This window comes from Cryptomeria japonica, chromosome 5 (assembly GCF_030272615.1).
Source record: "Cryptomeria japonica chromosome 5, Sugi_1.0, whole genome shotgun sequence".
NCBI lineage: Eukaryota > Viridiplantae > Streptophyta > Pinopsida > Cupressales > Cupressaceae > Cryptomeria > Cryptomeria japonica.
This window is the reverse complement of record NC_081409.1, coordinates 482,211,729-482,235,336: the sequence shown is the minus strand read 5'-3', so window position 1 is coordinate 482,235,336 and position 23,608 is coordinate 482,211,729.

The following is a 23,608-nucleotide window of genomic DNA, read 5'->3' as shown; positions in this document are numbered from 1 at the left end:
ATAATCCCACTTTCATACTCATGGCTTCTGAATTAGAACTTGCATTTTCAAGTTTGTTGTGCCTCCAAAGACCCATTTCCATACTCCAAAACTTGCGTTTAGGAACCACAAGCTCCAAAATGATGACTTGGAAGTACGATAAGTTTCATAATTGTGCTTTCATGCTTGTGGCTTCAGAATTGGAACTTTCATTTGAAAGCTTGTCGTATCTCCAAACACACTCGAAAGCTCCAATTTCAAAACATCAAAATCAATGTTTAAAGGCACAACAAGGTTTCAAGACACAAGTTCCCATTCTCAAGTTGATAGCGTCAAAACACAATTTTGACAAACATTGTGTTCTTAGAACCTCATTTCAGAGGTTGTGCCTCAAAAGCCTCGGTTTTGGAGCATAAAAGTTATTGTTTGGATGCACAACAAGGTTTCAAGACACAACCCGTTCCAGAATCGGTAGCATCAAAATGCAATTTTGATAAACATCACGCTCTTAGAACCTCTTTTTGGATCTTATGCCTTGAAAGCCCTAATTTTGGAACATCAAAATCAATGTCTGCAAGCACAACAAGGTTTGAAGATGCAAGTCCCACTTCCCGTGCTGGTAGCATCAAAATTCAATTTTGATGCACATTGTTCTCTAAGAACCTTGTTTAGGAGCTTGTGCCTCGAAAGCCCTGGTTTTAGAGCATCAAAATTTGTGTTTGGAGGCACAACGTTGCAAGACGCAAGTCGCGATTTCAGAGCGGGTAGCATCAAAATGTTTTTTTGACACACATTGTGCTCTTAGAACCTCATTTGCGGAGCTTGCGCCTCAAAATCCCTGATTTTGAAACAACAAAATTAGTGTTTGGAGGAAAAATAGGGTTTCAAGAAGAAAGTCCCTATTCCATAGCTTGTAGCATCAAAATTTCGGAGCTTGTGCCTCAAAAGACCCAAAAATTTTATTTTCAATCTTGTTGTGCCTCCAAACACCATTTTTGATGCTTCAAACATGTGTTTTAGGAAGCACAAACTTTAAAATGATGATTTGGGAGTACGATAACTTTCATAATCGTGTGTTCATGCTCATGGCTTCAGAATAGAAACTTGCATTTTCAAGCTTGTTGTATCTCCAAACACACATTTTGATGGTTTTACAACTTGCGTTTAGGAAGCACAAGCTTCACATTAAAGCGCAATTATGAAACTTATGCTACTCTCAAATCATTGTTTTGAAGCTTGTGGTTCCTAGACACATGTTTTGAAACATCAAAATGTCTCTTTGGAAGCACAACAAGCTTAAAAATGCAAGTTCTAATTCTGAAGTCACGAGCGTGAAAGCTCAGTTATGAAACTTATCGAAATCCAAAATCATCATTTTGAAGTTTGTGCTTCCTAGAAACAAGTTTTTAATCATTAACATGTGTGTTTGGAGGTACAACAAGCTTGAAAATAGAGCTGGTACTGTGAAAATATGATTATGACACACATCATGCTCTTAGAACCTCAGTTTCAGAGCATTGAAATCAGTGTTTGGAGGCAAAACAAGGTTTGAAGATGCAAGTCCTAATTTGAGAGCCAGTAGCATTAAACATGATTTTGACAGTCATTGTTCTCTTAAAAACTCATTTTGGAGCTGTAAAGCGGAAAATCGCGATCGAACCCTAGTTGCTCTCCCCTCTTCCAACTCCAAGGAGAGAGAAGGGAGATTCACTCTAGGGTTGATGGTTTTCACTTAGGGGAGAGACTTTACATTCAAAAGAGGGGTTGAAACCCACAAAATCCAATCCCATGCAATGCAAGATTGGATGCTAAATGAGTTTCAAGGGTTATGACAGCAAGGCTACCCTCTTTTGTAAAGAATGTGCATAGAAGAATTAAGCTAGGAATGCATAGAAAGTGAGAAAGATTCGCTTATAAACTGAGATAGGAATACAGTATGAAGCTGCGGACCTGGAATTAGCAGTAAAATGTCGATACGGCGCTATCCTACAAATTTGAGCAAAAGTTGCCAGGACGATGGCGCTCGAGCACCACGGTCCTCCGAAAAATCCGTGAAACGAAGGGGGATCTGTTCGTCTCTGCACAAGGATTCCAGATCTTCAATTTCAGTGGCATACCTGCAACCTACACACAGAAAAGCGAAGACGATTGGTGGGTTAGGGATTAGGGGTTTGCCTTTAGGTCAAACCCCGGTTTTGGAATTAACCAAGAAATGAGCAATGTTGTAAATGTAAATGTCTGTAATGTAAAACAAGTACTAATACCTTGTTGTAAGGATGTTTGTATCCTTATGTGTGAAGGTATAGCTATTGTATGTTGTATGTTGTAGTAGTATGTTGTAAGTGATCTCCTCTTCAATGGTTGAATCCTTGTCTTGAATGCAACACTTGGCCTTGAATGGAGACTTGAAATGATCAATTGCTTGAAGGAATGCTTGAATGCTTGAGTATAGTTTCCACGCCTTTTCCATCATATCGAATGAAAGAGGAAAATGTAGTTTATATACTTGTCAATTAGGGCTGATAGACTGATTTTCCTGACCTTAGGCCGACCAGGAAAGATAATTTTCCAATTTGCAAACATAAAGACCCGAAGTCCAAAAGAGACTGGGCCCAAAATAGGACCCAGGGACCAAGGCGCTGGGCGCCATGGTCCTGGGGGACCAGGGCGTTGGGCGCCTTGGTATTGAAGGACCAGGGCGCTGTGCGCTCTGGTCCCACCTCCCGGGACAGCAGGGTGCAAAGGAGGTTCAGGCTAGGGTGCAAGAAAATGCAGTTTTCAGTGTCATAATCAAGTTTCGGGGTCTCCATTCAGGTTGCATGTTGCATCGCCATCGTGAAGACCCAAATGCGGTCAAAATTGCAAGTGTCACAATTTTAGGACGCTACATTTAGCCCCCACTTTAGCGGGAGTATAGGCATATGCTCATACTTCCGGTAAAGTACAAGGAAACAACATTGAAAGACTTTCACCACGTCAAGGAGGCAAGATACACCAAGCCCCCAGTGGACTAAGGATCTTACGACTTCGATTGACAAAGTAAAAGGGAAGATCACAAGGGAGAACCATGACAGTCAGTAGTAAGGTTCCCTCACTATGAGTCATGCAAGAAAGATATCAAAAATTTTCAAGGCAAAGCTAAATTTGTCAAGAAATTTTCAAGTATCTTGAAAAGATATGAACGGGATGTATGCCCCCCTACGTTAAAGCGATCGCACATGCCTCATCGGGGGTGATTGCTTTAAGGTAGTGATACATATAAGAAATGAGAAAGGAGCACGTCATCGCAAGGATTTAGCCCCCAAGTGTGAGATAAACCCAAGGATAATAGACACAAAACATAAAGCACGAGGTGACTTCACTTTCCTTGGGGTCAGTATGCTGTATGATAATTCATGTATATATATCATATGTATGTATGCATAATTGTTCTTCATTCCCCAATCAAGGAAGGTCACCTAGAAGAAGGGAACACATGTGTCTTTTGAGTCAACATGAGAGAGATCAAAAGAGATCTCAATGCTTTGCACCGTCCTCAAGTAGACGACACTAAGGACAACAAATAGAAGAATGAGAATAACGTATAGAAGAAGTAACACAAGAGAGGAGGAGAGAATCTGCTATGCTAATGTAACTAGTCTAGCACGTCATCTACCCCCCGATCTTGCTGATCAATGTTTTGGGAAGGCAGGGAACATGCTAGAGGAGGAACATCCAACACAGCAGATGGAGCTATCACAAGATCCAAACAAGGGCTATGTTCATGTTCCAAGCCACGTTGTTCTTGTCTAGGAGCTAGGATAAGTGCTTTAGAAAATTCATTAGATAAATGGTTATCAATATCAACAAGTTCATATTCACTATCAGAAGCAAGAGAAGTAACATTTTCATCATGAATAACATTTTCATCTATATCATCATGAATATTTATAAAAATAGGGTCTTTAATTCGCACAAGATCAAGACCATCATGCATCTTATGTTTTGGAGATTTTGGAGAAAATGGAATAATGCTTGTTGAAGGTGTTTTTGGAGATTGTAAAGTTTGAGAAGCAGTTGCTTGAGCTCTAAGACGACGCTTTCACCGGCGTTCACGTGCAGAACGATTTCGTCTAGTCTTAGTAGGAAGTTCGGATGATTGAGGAGGAGGAATGTTCTCATCCTTATCACTTGGGTGTTTAGGTTGTGGTCTCTTAGGCTGAACAATAGGAGAAGAAGAAGGTCTCTTCTCTCTATAGAAAAAAGGAGGAGGAACTGCTCCATATAAAGGAGGAATTTTTGGTTTAGGGAGGAGACCAAGTCCATCATGACGAGGAGGGATAGGTCTATTTTTAGAAGGTTTATTAGATATAGACATAGTCACATCCATAGGGATGGGTTGGGAATCTTCTTGAGGAAAGACATTAGTTTTATCTTTCAAAGGAAGAACTTCCTTCTCACGATCGATAGGAATGTCAAGTTTGGGTGTTCTAGGTTCACTTAGAGATAGGATCATATCTGTTTTCCACTTTTGATAAGATTTAAAAAGATGATCACTTCGCGGAGGAAGAGATTGGAATTGTTTAGGCAAAAAGTGATCAATAGGAACGCTAGAAGTTCTTTCAGCTGGTTTAAAGAGACTATGATTGACAGTAACAACTTCACCATTATGGGGAGATTTCAAACACTTGTGAATAGGAGAAGCAATAGCTTTCATGGAAGATAGCCAAGGATAGCCAAGCTTCACACAAAATTGTTCGGAAGATGGAATAATAGCAAAGTTCACATCAAGGGATTTGTTATGGACCTCAATAGGCAATGTAATAGAACCAATTGCAGGAGAAGAAAATGCATCAAATAGTTTCACAATCACATCTATTTTGTCATATATCACTTGATTCAATTGCAAAGTAAAAAGAAATTCTTCAGTAATAACATTAACCATGCACGAAGGATCAATAAGAACTCCACGACAAGGTGTATTTTTGACTTTTGCAACTATATATAAAGGACCATCAGGTGCCCTGATAGTTTCACTGGAATCAAATGTGATGGAAGGTTCTTTAGGGATTTTCTGCTGCTCTACAAAGTTAATCACATTCGGAGTCATGGACACAAGATCAGCAGGTGAGATAGAGGAATCAGTAGTATCAATCGCATTAGAGGTATGAGAAGGTAATGGATCAGTAAAAATCTGAAGATTTTGGTTAGGAGGAGCTACAGATGTGTTGCCTTTATCATTCACTCCAGAAACAGAAATAGTATTATTATCAATCAAATCTTGAATTTTTCCCTTTAAAGCAAAACATTTTTCAGTATCATGCCCAGGTTGACGATGAAATTGACAAAAAGATTTGTTATCAAAATAAGGTGAATTAATCTTTGCAGGATCAATTTGCCTTATAGGAGGAAGAGTAAGCACATTTTGTTCCAATAACTTATTCATAATACTATGCAATGATTCATTCAAAGGAGTAAACTTTCTTTCTCTCTTGAAAAATTTAGAAATAGGAGGCACACCTGATGCTGCATTCACATTGTTGTTGATGATGTTTTCATTGAATTTAATGGACTCTCTGTTCGGTTTAAACTTCCCAAATGGTTGTTGACTACTATCACCCTTATCACTCGGAGCCATAGGATGTGATTGTTCCATTTGACTCACAGTCAGTTGATAATTGTGAAGAGTTGTGCACAACTGTTGGAAAGAAGTAAACTCAGAAAACAGGAGTTTGTCTCGAATATCTTTTTGTAAATTAGAAATGAAGATTCTTTGAATATCATTGTCAAGCATTGGAAAAGAAATTTGAGCATACAAATGCTTATATCTACCAATGAAATCAGTCACTTTTTCTTTAACACCTTGTTTACAATGCATTAAATCAATCAAAGTAACTTTAGGACTTATATTGTTTTGAAATTGTTGAATGAAAGCATTTGCAAGTTGTTCGAAAGAAGTAATAGAATAGGAAGGCAATGAGCAATACCATTGTAGGGCTTTGTCTCTTAATGTTCTAGTAAACAGTTTTGCAAGCAACCTTTGGTCATAAGCAAAATCAATACATATTGTTTGAAAGGTCTTAACATGTGTTAAAGGATCACCCTTACCATTATAAAGCTCCAAATGCGGAATTTCAACATGTTTAGGGGGGATAGCTCGAACAATGTCAAGAGAAAGTGGGCTCGCAACGTCAAATGTGGGCACACTAAACTTAGATTGATTCATAGAGGCAATTTGTTGCTGTAAAGAAGAGACAGTTTGTGCAAGATTGTTAATGGTCGCTTCAGTCGAAGAGTTCATATTAGATGTGTTAGATTGAGATGGAGGTGTTATGTTATTGAAAGAAGGTAAAGAGTAAGGTGGTGGGACTCTATGATAATTAGTCATAGGAGATGATTGGACAGGAGGAACACTACAAGGAGGAATGGAATGATTGAATGAATTGCCCCCTTGCATCATGTTCATTTGTGGAGATATAATAAGGACACTCATTGAAGGAGTGAATGAAGAAATCAGATTGAATGAAGGAAGAGGGTTAATTGAAGAGGAAGGATTGCCCCCCTGACTGGTGATCATAGGAGTAATGTCTTGTGTAGAAGTAGCCATTATGTTTGATGTAAAGGTAGGTATGCTAGCAATAGAAGTCATCAAAGGAATAAAATGATTGACTTGAGTAGGAGGTTGTGTATAACCCAAATTTTCAGCACAACTCTTCATAGGCATCACATTCGAATCCACAATGTGTGCAATACCACGCAAAATATCAATTCCATTCTTATCACTTTGAAGCATACGTTTTAGACCCTCAATTAAAGGAAGAGCTTGACTATCGGGGTATTCTTGAGACATCCATTGTCGAAAATCATCAAATTGGTTATCCAATTTCGAAAGTTGTTCTTTAGAAACCTCATGGAGAGCTTCTTCACCATTAGGAGGATTAGAGGAATTACCCTTGTCCTCGTCAAAAAGGCTATTCAAATTAGGTTCCATCTCCTCGGTAATTAAACCTCGGAAAGACTTAATTCTATGGCTTCGTCTAACGGGAATAGTGTAAGTAGGGCTTATTGTTGTAAAACTCATGCACTAGAGAGAGAGAAAGTTTTGAATTTAGAGGTAGCAATTTTCAGTAAAATCAGCCAATCTTCTAGATTTAAGCTGTTAAATACAATCAGGATAATCTCCCAAAATTTCAGAAAAAATGTCAGGGACCGTGGCGCTTCGGAGTGCACACGGTCCCGGCAACTTTTTTCGAAATTTGCGGGGATGAAAGTTATGATGATTTTGGAGCTAATCTGAAAAAATTGAATGGTTTTACGATCTGTAGATAGGCTAAATTAAAGTTGCAATCTCGAAATTGAACCCTACCAAGATTGTCGAAAAATGCAAAAATTTGAATTTTGAAAAGGAGAGGGAAACTGAAATTTTGAATTTTATGATTTTAGAGGGAAATACCGAAAAGCAATGCAAGTTTCGAAATTTGAAAATTGACTCAATTTCACGCAAAATTCAATTTTGAAAGCGGAAATTAAAGTTGTTGTAATTAAGCACTTAATTTCAAAAGTCACAAATTGTAAGAATTTGAATAAAGCACTGAAATTTCGAATGAATACAAACACACTTGTCAGATTTAGGACAGTAAGAACACAATTTTGACACAAAATTTCAATTTCAATGATTTTTGAATGTTTAGAAGCCTTAATCCAAGCAATCACAAGACCAACTTTGACTTTAATCTTGAAAGTGTTAGATTTGATAAAATCAGCCAAAATCCTGGATTTTAGCAGGAAAATACAGTAAGATCTAGCTCCCGAAATTTTGGAAAAAATGTCGGGGACGATGGCGCTCGGAGTGCACACGGTCCTCGCAACTTTTTTCCAAATTTTCAGGGATGAAAGATATTGTGATTTTATTGCGGAATCCAAAGTTACAGCTGATTTGGAAATGTTTTGATTGGTAAAATTGTCGGACAAAGGTTGAATCAAGAGGGTTTCAAAAATTAGGGTTTTGACACTTAACCACTTAATTTTCAAAATTAAAGCATAGATATGAATTGATAATTTGTAATAGAAGGGCAGATCTGAAACAAGCATTAACATTTAGACATTTCACAAGTTCAATTAAAAAGAAAATTTAGGGTTTTTATGCAATTAACCTCTAAAATTTTGTAAAAGATCAAACATGGAAATGTAATCAAGGAATCCAATTTTCAGATCTAACCATGAATAATCAGAAAGGATGTTCACGTCGGGTTCACCAAAATGTAAAGCGGAAAATCGCGATCGAACCCTAGTTGCTCTCCCCTCTTCCAACTCCAAGGAGAGAGAAGGGAGATTCACTCTAGGGTTGATGGTTTTCACTTAGGGGAGAGACTTTACATTCAAAAGAGGGGTTGAAACCGACAAGATCCAATCCCACGCAATGCAAGATTGGATGCTAAATGAGTTTCAAGGGTTATGACAGCAAGGCTACCCTCTTTTGTAAAGAATGTGCATAGAAGAATTAAGCTAGGAATGCATAGAAAGTGAGAAAGATTCGCTTATAAACTGAGATAGGAATACAGTATGAAGCTGCGGACCTAGAATTAGCAGTAAAATGTTGATACGGCGCTGTCCTACAAATTTGAGCGAAAGTTGCCAGGACAATGGCGCCCGAGCGCCACGGTCCTCCGAAAAATCCGCGAAACGAAGGGGGATCTGTTCGTCTCTGCACAATGATTCCAGATCTTCAATTTTAGCAGCGTACTTGCAACCTACACACAGAAAAGCAAAGATGATTGGGGGGTTAGGGATTAGGGGTTTGCCTTTAGGTCAAACCCCGGTTTTGGAATTAACCAAGAAATGAGCAATGCTGTAAATGTAAATGTCTGTAATGTAAAACAAGTACTAATACCTTGTTGTAAGGATGTTTGTATCCTTATGTACAAAGGTATAGATGTTGTATGTTGTATGTTGTAGTAGTATGTTGTAAGTGATCTCCTCTTCAATGGTTGAATCCTTGTCTTGAATGCAACACTTGGCCTTGAATGGAGACTTGAAATGATCAATTGCTTGAAGGAATGCTTGAATGCTTGAGTATAGTTTCCATGCCTTTTCCATCATATCGAATGAAAGAGGAAAATTTAGTTTATATACTTGTCAATTAGGGCTGATAGACTGATTTTCCCGACCTTAGGTTGACCGGGAAAGATAATTTTCCAATTTGCAAACATAAAGACCCGAAGTCCAAAAGAGACCGGGCCCAAAATAGGACCCAGGGACCAGGGCACTGGGCGCCATGGTCTTGGGGGACCAGGGCACTGGGCGCCATGGTCCTGGGGGACCAGGGTGCTGGGCGCCTTGGTCTTGAAGGACCAGGGCACTGGGTGCTCTGGTCCCACCTCCCGGGACAGCAGGGTGCAAAGGAGGTTCAGGCCAGGGTGCAAGAAAATGCAGTTTTCAGTGTCATAATCAGATTTCAGGGTCTCCATTCAGGTTGTGTGTTGCATCGCCATCGTGAAGACGATTTGGGAGTGTGATAAGTTTCACAACGACACTTTCATGCTCGTGGCTTCGGAATCAGAACTTGCATTCTCAAACTTCTTGTGCCTCCCAACAACACCCTTTTTTATGCTTCGATACATGCTTTTAGGAAGCATAAATTTCAAAATGATGATTTGGGAGTGATAAGTTTCATAATCATGGTCCTAGCTTCAAAATCAAAACTTGCATTTTCAATTTTGTTCTGCCTCCAAACACCCTTTTTGATGCTTCAAAACATGTGTTTTAGAAAGCACAAACTTCAAAATGTGAATTTGGGAGTACTATAACTTTCATAACCGCGCTTTCATGCTCATGGCTTTGGAATAGAAACTTGCATTTTCAAGCTTGTTGTATCTCCAAACACATATTTTGATGGTTTTACAACTTGTGTTTAGGAAGCACAAGCTTCGCATGAAAGTGTGATTATGAAACTAAGTCCTATACTCGAATCATCATTTTGAAAATTGTGCTTCCTACACATAAGTTTTGAAATATCAAAATGTGTGTTTGGAAGCACAAGCAGCTTAAAAATGCAAGTTTTAATTCCGAAGCCATGATCATGTGTGAAAGCTCAGTCATGAAAATTATCGGAATCCGAAATCATCATTTTAAAGTTTGCGCTTCGTAAACGCAAGTTTTTAACATTAAAATGTGTGTTTGGAGGTACAACAAGCTTTAAAATGCAAGTTCTGATTCCAAAGCTCTAGTTTCAGAGCATCAAAATAAGTGTTTTGAGGCACAACAAGGTTTCAAGAATCAAAATTTGTGTTTGGAGGTACAACAAGCTTGAAAATGCAAGTTCTGATTCCAAAGCTCTAGTTTCAGAGCATCAAAATAAGTGTTTCGAGGCACAACAAGGTTTCAAGTTGCAAGTCCAGATTCTATAGCTGGGAGTATCAAAATGCAATTTTGGTGCCTTAGTTTCGAAGAATCAAAACTGGTGTTTTGAGGCACAACAAGGTTTCAAGATGCAAGTCTCGATTTTGGAGCCGGTAGCATCAAAATTTTATTTTTATGCACATCATTCTCTTATAACCTCATTTTGGAGCTTATGCCTCAAAAGCCCCGATTTCAAAGCATCAAAGTAATTGTTTAGAGCACAACATAGTTTCAAGACGTAAGTCTAGATTCCAGAGTCGGTAGCATCAAAACATGATTTTGACACACATTATGGTCATAGAACCTCATCTAGGAGCTTCTACCTCAAAAGCTCTGATTTTGGAGCATCAAAATCAATGTTTGGAGGCACAAGGAGGTTTAAAGACACAAGTCTCGATTCTTGAGCCAGTAGCATCAAAACATGATTTCAATGCACATCGTGCTCTTAGAACCTTGTTTTGGAGATTGTGCCTTGAAAGCCCCTATTTTAGAGAATGAAAATCAGTGTTTGGATGTACAACAAGTTTTCAAGCGCAAGTCCTAATTTTGGAGCCGATAGCATCAAATTTCAATTTTGACGCACATTGTGCTTTTAGAATCTCCTTTAAGAGCTTGTCCATTGAAAGCACCAGTTTTAGAGCATAGAAATTGGTCTTTGGAGGCACAACAAGCTTTCAAGATGCAAGTCCCAATTCAAGAGTCAGTACTGTCAAAATTTGATTTAGATGAATATCATTCTCTTAGAACCTCATTTCAGAGCTTGTGCATCAAAAGCCTCAATTTTGAAGCATCAAAATCAGTGTTTGGAGGCACAACAAGCTTTCAAGATGCAAGTGTTGATTCTAGAGCCGATAGCATCAAAATGCGATTTAGACAAACATCATGCTCTTAGAACCTGGTTTTGGAGCTTATGCCTCAAAATCTTCGATTTCGAAGCATCAAAATTGGTGTTTGGAGGCACAACAAGCTTTCAAGACACAAGTCACTATTCCGGAGCCTGTACTGTCAAAACGTGATTTTGATGCACATCGTGCTCTTAGAACCTCATTTCAGAGAGTGTGGCTCGAAAGCTCCAGTTTCAAAACATCAAAATCAATTCTTAAAGGCACAACAAGGTTTCAAGATACAAGTCCTAATTCTCAAGCTAATAGCATCAAAACACGATTTTGAAAAACATGGTGTTCTTAGAACCTTATTTCAGAGGTTGTACCTCAAAAGCCTCATTCTTGGAGCATAAAAATTAGTGTTTGGAGGCACAACAAGGTTTCAAGACACAAGTCCCCATTACAAAGTCGGTAGCATCAAAACGCAATTTTGATGTACATCGTGCTCTTAAAAATTCATTTTGGAGCTTGTGGCTTGAAAACCCTAATTTTGGAACATCAAAATCAATGTTTTCAAGATGCAAGTCTCGATTCTCATGCTGGTAGCATCAAAATTGAATTTTGATGCACATCATTCTCTTAGAACCTTGTTTCAGAGCTTGCACCTCGAAACCCCTAGTTTTGGAACATCAAAATTGGTGTTTGGAGGCACAACAAGGTTTGAAGATGCAAGTCCCGATTCCAGAACTGGTAGTCTCAAAATGCAATTTTGAAGCACATTGTGCTCTTAGAACCTTGTTTAGGAGCTTGTGCCTTGAAAGCCCTATTTTTGGAGCATCAAAATTGGTGTTTGGAGGCACAAGTTTGCAAGAGGCAAGTTGCGATTTCGGAGCTTATTCCTCGAAACACTTGGTTTTGGAGAATCAAAATCAATGTTTGGAGGCAAAACAAGGTTTCAAGATGCAAGTCCCGATTCTAGAGTCAATAGTTTCAAAATCTAATTTCGAAGCTCTTAGAACCTCATTTCAAAGCTTGTGGCTTGAAAGCCCCAGTTTCAAAGCATCAAAATTAGTGTTTTGAGGGACAACAAGATTTCAAGATGCAAACCCTGATTATAGAGCCAGTAGCATCAAAATTGAATTTTGATGCACATTGTGCTCTTAGAACCTTGTTTTAGAAATCATGCCTCAAAAGCCCTAATTTTGGAGTATCAAAATCGATGTTTGGAGGCACAAAAAGGTTTCAAGATGCAAGTCCTGATTGCGGAGCTGGTAGTGTCAAAATTTGATTTTGACACACATCGTGCCCTTAGAACCTTTCTTTGGAGCTTGTCACTTGAAAGCCTCAGTTTCAGAGCATGAAAATCAGTGTTTGGAGGCAAAACAAGGTTTGAAGATGCAAGTCCTAATTCAAGAGCCAGTAGCATCAAAACATGATTTTGACGGTCATTGTTTTCTTAGAACGTCATTTTGGAGCTTGCGCCTTGAAAACCCTAGTTTCAGAGCATCAAAATCAAGTCGACAATAATAATGAAGGAAAAATGAGAGGGTGGTGAATCAATTTTCACTGGATATAACAATTTAATCACAACTTCATATCTAATCAATTGCAATAAAAACAAAGATAAAATAAATAACAACAACACACATAACACCAAGAGTTTAACGTGGAAAACCTAGTTAAGGGAGAATCCACGGTGTGAACCTACCCACATTAAAATGATACCCTACAGTAGTATGTGAAAATATTATAATGGGGAATGCACATGCATTCAGGAACACTGCCTAGGGAGTACGATAAGTTTCCTAATCGCACTTTCATGCTCATGGCTTAGAAATCATAACTTGCATTTTCAAGCTTATTGTAACTCCGAACACACATTTTCATATTTCAGAAAATTGCGTTTACGAAGCACAAGCTTCAAAATTATGATTTGGGGGTATGGTAAGTTTCATAATCATGGTCATCGCTTCAGAATCAAAATTTGCATTTTCAATCTTGTTGTGCCTCCAAACATCCTTTTTGATGCTTCAAAACATATGTTTTAGGAAGCACAAACTTCAAAATGATGATTTCGGAGTACGATAACTTTCATAATCGCGCTTTCATGCTCGTGGCTTCGGAATAGAAACTTGCATTTTCAAGCTTGTTGTATCTCCAAACACACATTTTGATGGTTTTACAACTTGCCGGTAGCATGATGCAAGTCTCAATTTTGGAGCTAGTAGCATCAAAATTCAATTTTGATGCACATCATTATCTTAGAAGCTCATTTTTTGGCTTGTGCCTCGAAAGCCCTAGTTTCTGAGCATCAAAATTAGTGTTTAGATGTACAAAAAGGTTGAATTCATTTTGTAAGTTCTGATTCTAGAGCTGGTAGTGTCAAAATAGAATTTTGGCACACATCATACTCTTACAACTTCATTTCGAAGCTTGTGCATCAAAAGCCCCAGTTTGAGAGCATCAAAATTGGTGTTTTGATGCACAACAAGGTTTCAAGATGCAAGTCCGAGTTTTAGAGCTCGTAGCATTAAAATTCAACTTTGATGCACATTGTGCTCTTAGAACCCTTTTTTGGAGCTTGTGCCTCAAAAGCCTTGGTTTAAATATCAAAATTGATGTTTGGCAGCATAACAAGGTTTCAAGATGCAAGTCTCGATTTCAAAGCTGGTAGCATCAAAATGCTATTTTGGTGCACATCATGTAACATCATTTTTGTACTTGTGTCTTGAAAGCCTTAGTTTCAAATAATCAAAATCCGTATTTGGAGGCACAACAAGCTTTCAAGATTCAAGTCCCACTTCAAGAGTCGGTACTGTCAAAATTTGATTGCGACGAATATCATTCTCTTAGAACCTCATTTTAGAGCTTGTACATCAAAAGCCTTGATTTTGGAGCATCAAAATTGATGTTTACAGGAACAACAAGCTTTCAAGATGCAAGTGCTAATTCTGGAGCCAATAGCGTCAAAATGCAATTTTGACACACCGTGCTCTTAGAACCTCATTTTGGAGCTTGTGCCTAAAAATCTACAGTTTCAGAGCATCAAAATTGATGTTTGGAGGAAGAAGAAGGTTTCAAGCCACAAGTCCTAATTCGAGCGCTGGTAGCATCAAAATTTGATTTTGATGCACATTGGTGTTTGGAGGCACAACAAGCTTTCAACATGCAAGTCCCTATTCTGGAGCTTGTACTGTCAAAATGTGATTTTGATGCACATCGTGCTCTTAGAACCTCATTCCGGAGCATGTCGCTCGAAAGTTCCAGTTTCAAAACATCAAAATCAATGTTTAAAGGCACAACAAGGTTTCAAGACACAAGTCCTGATTCTCAAGCTGATAGCATCAAAACATGATTTTGACAAACATGGTGTTCTTAGAACCTCATTTTGGAGGTTGTACCTCAAAAGCCTCATTTTTGGAGCATAAAAATTAGTGTTTAGAGGCACAAAAAGGTTTCAAGACACAAGTCCCAATTCCAGAGTCAGTAGCGTCAAAACGCAATTTTGATGTACATCGTGCTCTTAGAACCTCATTTCGGATCTTGTTCCTTGAAAGCCCTGATTTTGGAACATCAAAATCAATGTTTGGAGCCACAACAAGGTTTCAAGATGCAAGTCCTGATTCCCGTGCTGGTAGCATCAAAATTCAATTTTGATGCACATCGTTCTCTTAGAACCTTGTTTCTGAGCTTGCACCATGAAAGCCTCAGTTTCAGAGCATCAAAATTGGTGTTTGGAGGCACAACAAGGTTTAAAGATGCAATACTCGATTGCAGAGCCGGTAGTGTCAAAATACGATTTTGAAGCACATTGTGCTCTTAGAACCTTGTTTAGGAGCTTGTGCCTCAAATGCCCCAGTTTCAGAGCATCAAAATTGGTGTTTGGAGGCACAAGGTTGCAAGACGTAAGTTTCAATTTCGGAGCCAGTAGCATCAAAACATGATTTTGTCGTACATCGTGCTCTTAGAACCTCGTTTGTGGATCTTATGCCTCGAAAGCCCCGATTAAGAAACATCAAAATCTCATTTCGGAACTTGTGCCTTTAAAGACCCAGTTTTTGACATCAAAATCAATGTTTGGAGGCACAACAAGGTCTCAAGATGCAAGTCCCGATTCTAGAGTCAATTGTGTCAAAACCTCATTTGGAAGCTTGTGCCTCAAAAGCCCCAGTTTCTGAGCATCAAAATAGGTGTTTTGAGGCACAACAAGGTTTCAAGATGCAAACCCCAATTCTAGAACTAGTAGCATCAAAATTCAATTTTGATACACATTGTGCTCTTAGAACCTTGGTTTAGAAATTGTGCCTCAAAAGCCCCAATTTTGGAGCATCAAAATCGATGTTTGGAGGCACAACAAGGTTTCAAGATGCAAGTCGTAATTTCAGAGCTGGTAGTATCAAAATTTGATTTTGATATGCATCGTGCTCTTAGAACCTTGCTTTGAAGCATGTCACTCGGAATCCTCAGTTTCAGAGCATCAAAATCAGTGTATGGATACAAAACAAGGTTTGAAGATGCAGGTCCTAATTCCAAAGCCAGTAGCATCAAAACATGATTTTGATGGTCATTGTTCTCTTAGAACCTCATTTTGGAGCTTGTTCCTCCAAAATCCTAGTTTCAGAGCATCAAAATCGATTCGGCAAAAGGAAAACTGAGAGGGGGGTGAATCAATTTTCACTAGATATAACAATTTAATCACAACTTCATATCTGTTCAATTGAAATAAGAACAAAGATAAAATAAATAGCAACAACACACATAACACCAAGAGTTTGACGTGGAGAACTAAGTTAAGGCAAAAACCATAGTGGGAACCTACCCACATTAAAAATGATACCCTACAGTAGTATGTGAAAATATTATAATGGAGAATGCACATGCATTCAGGTTCACTGCCTAGGGAGTAAATGCTCATGGCTTCAAAATCATAACTTGCATTTTCAAGCTTCTTGTACCTCCAAAAAATTGCGTTTAGGAAGGCATGAGCTTCAAAATGATGATTTGGGATTACAATAAGTTTCATAATCATGCTTTCATGCTCGTCGCCCCTCAATTAGAACTTACATTTTCAAGCTTGGTGTGCCTCCAAACACCCATTTTGACACTTCAAAACTTGTGTTTAGGAAGCACATGTTTCAAAATGATGATTTGGGAGTGCGATAAGGTTCACAATGACGCTTTCATGCTCATGTCTTCGAAATCAAAACTTGCATTTTCAAGCTTCTTGTGCCTCCCAACACCCTTTTTGATGCTTCAATACGTGCTTTTAGGAAGCATAAATTTTAAAATAATGATTTTGGAGTATGATAAGTTTCATAATCATGGTCGTGGCTTTAGAATCAAAATTTGCATTTTCAATCTTGTTGTGCCTCCAAACACCCTTTTGATGCTTCAAAACATGTGTTTTAGAAATGACAAACTTCAAAATGATGATTTGGGAGTACAATAACTTTCATAATAGCACTTTCATGCTCGTGGTTTCAGAATAGAAACTTGCATTTTCAAGCTTGTTGTATCTCAAAACACACATTTTGATTGTTTTACAAGTTGCATTTAGGAAGCACAAGCTTCGCATGAAAGCACGATTATGAAACTAAGTCCTACTCCCAAATCATCATTTTGAAGCTTGTGCTTCCTAGATGTAAGTTTTGAAACATCAAAATGAGTGTTTGGAAGCACAACAAGCTTAAAAATGCGAGTTCTAATTCCAAAGCCACGAGCATGAACTCAGCTATGAAACTTATCAGAATCCGAAATCATCATTTTGAAACTTGCGCTTCCTAAATGTAAGTTTTTAATCATTAAAATGTGTGTTTGGAGGTACAACAAGCTTGAAAATGCAAGTTCTAATTTCAGTGCCACGAGCATGGAAACACGGTTATGAAACTTATTGTACTCCAAAATCATCATTTTGAAGCTTTTGGTTACTAAATGCAAGGTTTGAAGAATCAAAATGTGTGTTGGGAGGTACAACAAGCTTGAAAATGCAAGTTCTGATTCCAAAGCCATGAGCATGATGCAAGTCTCGATTTTAGAGCCGATAGCATCAAAATTCAATTTTGATGCACATCATTCTTTTAGAAGCTCATTTTGGGGATTGTGCCCCGAAAGCCCCAGTTTTGGAGTGTTAAAATCAATGTGTGAAGGCACAACAAGGTTGAATTCAAGTCGCAAGTCCTGATTTTAGAGCTGGTAGCATCAAAACGCAATTTTCATGCACATCATGCTCTTAGAACTTCATTTTGAAGCTTTTGCATGGAAAGCCCATGTTTCAGAGCATCAAAATTGGTGTTTTGAGGCACAACAAGGTTCCAAGATGCAAGTCCCAGTTTTAAATCCCGTAGCATTAAAATTTGAATTTGATGTACATTGTGCTCTTAGAACCTTTTTTTGGAGCTTGTGCCTCGAAAGCCCTAGTTTCAAAGTGTCAGAATTGATGTTTGGTGGCATAACAAGGTTTCAAGATGCAAGTCCCGATTTCGAAGCTGGTAGCGTCAAAATGCTATTTTGGTGCACATCATGCTTTGAGAACATCATTTTTGAAATTGTGTCTCAAAAGTCTCGGTTTCGAAGAATCAAAATCGGTGTTTGGAGGCACAACAAGGTTTCAAGATGCAAGTCCCGATTTTGGAGCCGATAGCGTCAAAATTTTATTTTTATGCACATCATTCTCGTATAACCTCATTTTGGAGCTTATGCCTCAAAAGCCTCGATTTCAGAGCATGAAAATCATTGTTTGGAGGTACAACATAGTTTTAAGACGCAAGTCCAGATTCCAGAGTCGGTAGCATTAAAACACGATTTTGGCACACATTATGCTCTTAGAAGGAGCTTATACCTTGAAAGCCCTGATTTCAGAGCATCAAAATCAATGTTTGCAGGCAGAAGGAGGTTTCAAGACACACGTCTTGATTCCTGAGCTGGTAGCATTAAAACACGATTTTAACATACATTGTGCTCTTAGAACCTTTTTTTGGATATTGTGCCTTGAAAGCCCCTGCTTTAGAGAATGAAAATCAGTGTTTGGATGTACAAGAAATTTTCTTGACAAACATGGTGTTCTTAGAACCTCATTTCGGTGGTTGTGCCTCAAAAGCCTCATTTTTAGAGAATGAAAATCAATGTTTGGAGGTACAACAAGGTTTCAAGGTGCAAGTTCTGATTTCGGAGGCGATAGCATCAAATTTCAATTTCAATGCACACTATGCTCTCAGAACCTCCTTTAAGAGCTTGTGCATTGAAAGCACTAGTTTTGGAACATCAAAATCAATGTTTTCAAGATGCAAGTCCCGATTCCCATGCTCGTAGCATCAAAATTCAATTTTGATGCACATCGTTCTCTTAGAACCTTGTTTCTGAGCTTTCACATTGAAAGCCCCAATTTCAGAGCATGAAAATTGGTTTTTGGAGGCAGAACTAGGTTTCAAGATGCAAGTCCCGATTCCAGACCCGGTAGTGTCAAAATGTGATTTTGGAGCACATTGTGCTCTTAGAACCTTATTTAGGAGCTTGTGCCCGAAAAGCCTCGATTTCAGAGCATCAAACAAGGTTTCAAGAAGCAAGTCCCTATTCCGGAGCCTATAGCGTCAAAATTTGATTTTGATGCACATCATTCTCTTTGAAGCTAATTTCAGAGTTGGTGGCTTAAAAGATCTAGTTTTAGAGCATCAAAATCAATGTTTGGAGGCACAACAAGGTTTCAAGATGCAAGTCCCGATTCTAGAGTCAATAGCATTAGAATCTGATCTTGGCACATATCGTGCTCTTAGAACCTCATTTACAAGCTTGTGCCTCGAAAGCCCTGGTTTTGGAGCATCTAAATAAGTGTTTTGAGGCACAACAAGTTTTTAAGATGCAAGCCCTGATTCTAGAGCCAGTAGAATCAAAATTCAATTTTGATGCACTTTGTGCTCTTAGAACCTTGTTTAGAAATTGTGCCTCAAAATCCCCAGTTTTGGAGCATCGAAATTGATGTTTGGAGGCACAACAATGTTTCATGATGCAAGTCCTTATTCCGGAGCTGGTAGTGTCAAAATTTTCTCTTAGAACCTTGCTTTGGAGCTTGTCACTCGAAAGCCTCAGTTTTAGAGCATCAAAATCAGTGCTTGGATGCAAAACAAGGTTTGAAGATGCAAGTCCTAATTCCAGAGCTAGTAGCATTAAAACATGATTTTGATGGTCATTGTTCTCTTCGAACTTCATTTCGGAGCATCAAAATCGAGTCATCAATAATAATGAAGGAAAACTAAAAGCGGGGTGAATCAGTTTTCACTGGATATAACAATTTAATCACAACTTCGTATCAGATCAATTGTAATTAGAACAAAGACAAAATAAATAACAACAACTCACATAACACCAAGAGTTTGACGTGGGAAACCTAGTTAGGCGAAAAACCATGGTGGGAAGCTAACCACATTAAAATGATACCCTACAAAGTAGTATGTGAAAATATTATAATGGGGAATGCACATGCATCCAGGAACACTGCCTAGGGAGTACGATAAGTTTCCCAGTTGCACTTTCATGCTCATGGCTTCGAAATCATAACTTGCATTTTCAAGCTTATTGTACCTCCAAACACACATTTTCATACTTCAAAAAATTGCGTTTAGGAAGCACAAGCTTCAAAATTATGATTTGGGAGTATGAAAAGTTTCATAATCATGCTTTCATGCTCATTGCCCCTCAATTAGAACTTACATTTTCAAGCTTGGTGTGCCTCCAAACACCCATTTTGACACTTCAAAACTTGTGTTTAGGATGCATATGTTTCGAAATGATGATTTGCGAGTGCGATAAGTTTCACAACGATGCTTTCATGCTCGTGGCTTCAGAATCAAAATTTGCAATTTCAAACTTCTTGTGCCTCCCAACACCCTTTTTGATGCTTTAATACATGCTTTTAGGAAGCATAAATTTTAAAATGATTATTTTGGAGTATGATAAGTTTCATAATCATGGTTGAGGCTTCAGAATCAAAACTTGTATTTTCAATCTTGTTGTGCCTCCGAACACCCTTTTTGATGCTTCGAACCATGTGTTTTAGGAAGCAAAAACTTCAAAATGATGATTTGGGAGTACGATAACTTTCATAATGGCACTTTCATGCTCGTGGCTTCGGAATAGAAACTTGCATTGTCAAGTTTGTTGTATCTCCAAAAACACATTTTTATGGTTTTACAACTTGCATTTAGGAAGCACAAGCTTCACATGAAAGCGCGATTATGAAACTTATCCTACTCCCAAATCATCATTGTAGAAACATCAAAATGTGTGTTTGGAAGCACAACAAGCTTAAAAATGCAAGTTCTAATTCCAAAGCCACGAGCGTGAAAGCTCTATTATGAAACTTATCAGAATCCAAAATCATCATTTTGAAGCTTGCGCTTCCTAAATGCAAGATTTTAATCAACATGTGTGTTTGGAGGTACAACAAGCTTGAAAATGCGAGTTCTAATTTCAAAGCCACTAGTATGGATGTAGGTCCCGGGGACAACTGAGAGGGGGGGTGAATCAGTTGTCTAATCAATTCAAACCAAAATCTTATTAACCAACTTAATGCTTAATACCGGTAAGATAGTTAAATGTGCTGGTAAATAGTGTTAACAGGAAATGTTGTACCGGTAAGAATTAATGCATGAAACATAAGCACCGAGTCAACCATAACACATGACACAAATATTTGTACGTGGAAACCCTGTAAGGGGAAAAACCACGGTGGGAAACCTTACCCACAATCAAATTATACTACTGCAGATAGTAAGTGTACAAAGAGGGGTCTGCACATGTAGAAAGGCCAAAAACCTAGAGCTCACTGCTCAAACACAAATGGGAGTCACACTGACTACAGTTGGATGGTTAAATCCAATGAGAATGTATTGCACAAAATAGCATCTTCATATGCTGGATTCAGTACCAGTGTAATGCTGATATGCTTTTACAAAAACCTAGCTTCACCTTCAAATTATGTCTTTGTGTATACCCCTGCTTAATCTTGCATATACCTTCTTACAATTCTTTTTCGCATTCCACATTTGATCTTACAAATAAGATCTTACATTTATACCATACCCTAAGACCAATTTTAGTAGGTCGACTCTACAAGATATTACAATAAAACATTTTACAAATAATACAATATCCAATGCAATAACCGATTGAACATGTCGGCTTAATGCTTTTATAACAATAATAAATCATCTCCATAGCATGCCATGCTGATCTGGAAAAGATAAACCTATCGGTGTAAACCTAGATAATCTGGACCTATTTGCCGGTAAAAGCAAATATGCAAATAAGAATATAACAATGATATTACTTCAAGGAAAAGTGTCCACATGATGTCTTCGACATTACCAAGTGTCTTCTATGTCATTGCAGGTACCGGTAAACATTATATTCTGCTGGTTAACCATATATCAGTGATTGTTTGAACAGTTTACTGATTGCCAGTGAATGTTGTTGGATCTCCAAAGTAGGTGTATTTAGCAGGTGTTGACATCAACGAAAAAACCATACCAAAATACAAACAATCTCCCCCTTTGGCATTGATGGCAACACAAGATGGAAAAATCATCAAAGTGCCAAAATAGAAATGCCAAGTACAAAAACCAATTCTCCCCCTGGGAGTAATATGTGTTTATACAAGGATTTATTTACTTTACCAATCTCTCCTCAAAAAGATAATGCATTTTTCCATATATTTTTCCTTAATGTTTTTCCATATATCTCTCCCCCTTTGACATCAAATGCCAAAGTCACAAAAAGGTCAAGTTCATACAAAATACTAAACAATTCAATATACCAACTACTCCCCTTGAGAAGTAGCTTCCTCATCAAATACCAGAATAAAAGATTTGTCCATTTAATTTTTCTGCTTGATGACAATCATCAACTGTCTAAGTCTCTACCGGTGGAGGCAAGACTCCGAGCTGATCTCTAAGATACTCAAAAGTTTCCTTAGGCAAAGGTTTTGTAAAAATATCTGCATGTTGTTCTTTAGTATTCACATAAACTAGTTTTATTTCCTTTTCTTCAACTTTTTCCCTTAGAAAATTTAGTTTGATAGAAACATGCTTTGTTTTAGAATGTAATACTGGATTCTTAGATATATCAATTGCTGCAGTGTTATCATAATATATAGTAATAGGTTCCTTGCATTTTACCTTTATGTCTTTCAACATTTGCTTAAGCCAAAGTACCTGTGTACAGTTTGTTGCTACTGCAACATATTCTAATTCTGCTATTGATAAAGATGTACAACTCTGTTTCTTACTTAACCAAGAAACTAATCTCTTTCCAAGAAAGAATGCTCCTCCAGTGGTGCTCTTTCTATATTCCACATCTCCTGCCCAATTTGCATCTGTGTATGCATATAGATCAAAATTTTCATCTTTAGGATACCATAATCCAAGATTTGTTGTGCCTTGTAAGTACCGGATAATCCTTTTTACTACTGATTCATGATTTTCCTTGGGATTACTCTGAAATCTAGAAACTATACATACTGCATTCATAATATCAAGTCTGGTTTGTGTCAAATACAGTAAACCTCCTATCATAGATTTGTATCTAGTTGGATTAACAGGTGTAGATTCATCCCTTTGAGATAATTTGTCATTTGTAGTCATAGGTGTGCTTACCGGTTTAGAGTTCTCCATCCCAAATTTCTTGAGTAGTTCTTTCAAGTACTTAGATTGACTCAAAAATATGCCTTTATCAGTATGTAAAATCTGCAATCCTAAAAAGAATTTTATTTCTCCAATCATAGACATTTCAAATTCATGCTGCATTTTAAGAGAAAATTCTTTGCATAATCCATCTTCTCCTCCAAAGATTATATCATCAACAAATACTTCCATAATCAAAATGTCATCATTAGTTACTTTGTAATATAAATTGCTATCTGCATTTCCTTTAGTAAAACCAATTTTTAAAAGATACTTATCCAGTCTAGCATACCAGGCTCTTGGAGCTTGTTTTAGTCCATACAGAGCTTTTCTTAATCTATAAACCATATCATTGTTATCTGTCAAAGAAAATCCATCAGGTTGTTCAATATAGACTTCCTCTTCAAGATCTCCATTCAAAAATGTACATTTAATATCCATTTGCCTAGAGCTCACTGCTCAAACACAAATGGGAGTCACACTGACTACAGTTGGATGGTTAAATCCAATGAGAATGTACTGCACAAAATAGCATCTTCATATGCTGGATTCAGTACCGGTGTAATGCTGATATGCTTCTACAAAAACCTAGCTTCACCTTCAAATGATGTCTTCGTGTATACCCCTGCTTAATATTGCATATACCTTCTTACAATTCTTTTTTGCACTCCACATTTGATCTTACAAATAAGATCTTACATTTATACCATACCCTGAGACCAATTTTAGTGGGTCGTCTCTACAAGATATTACAAT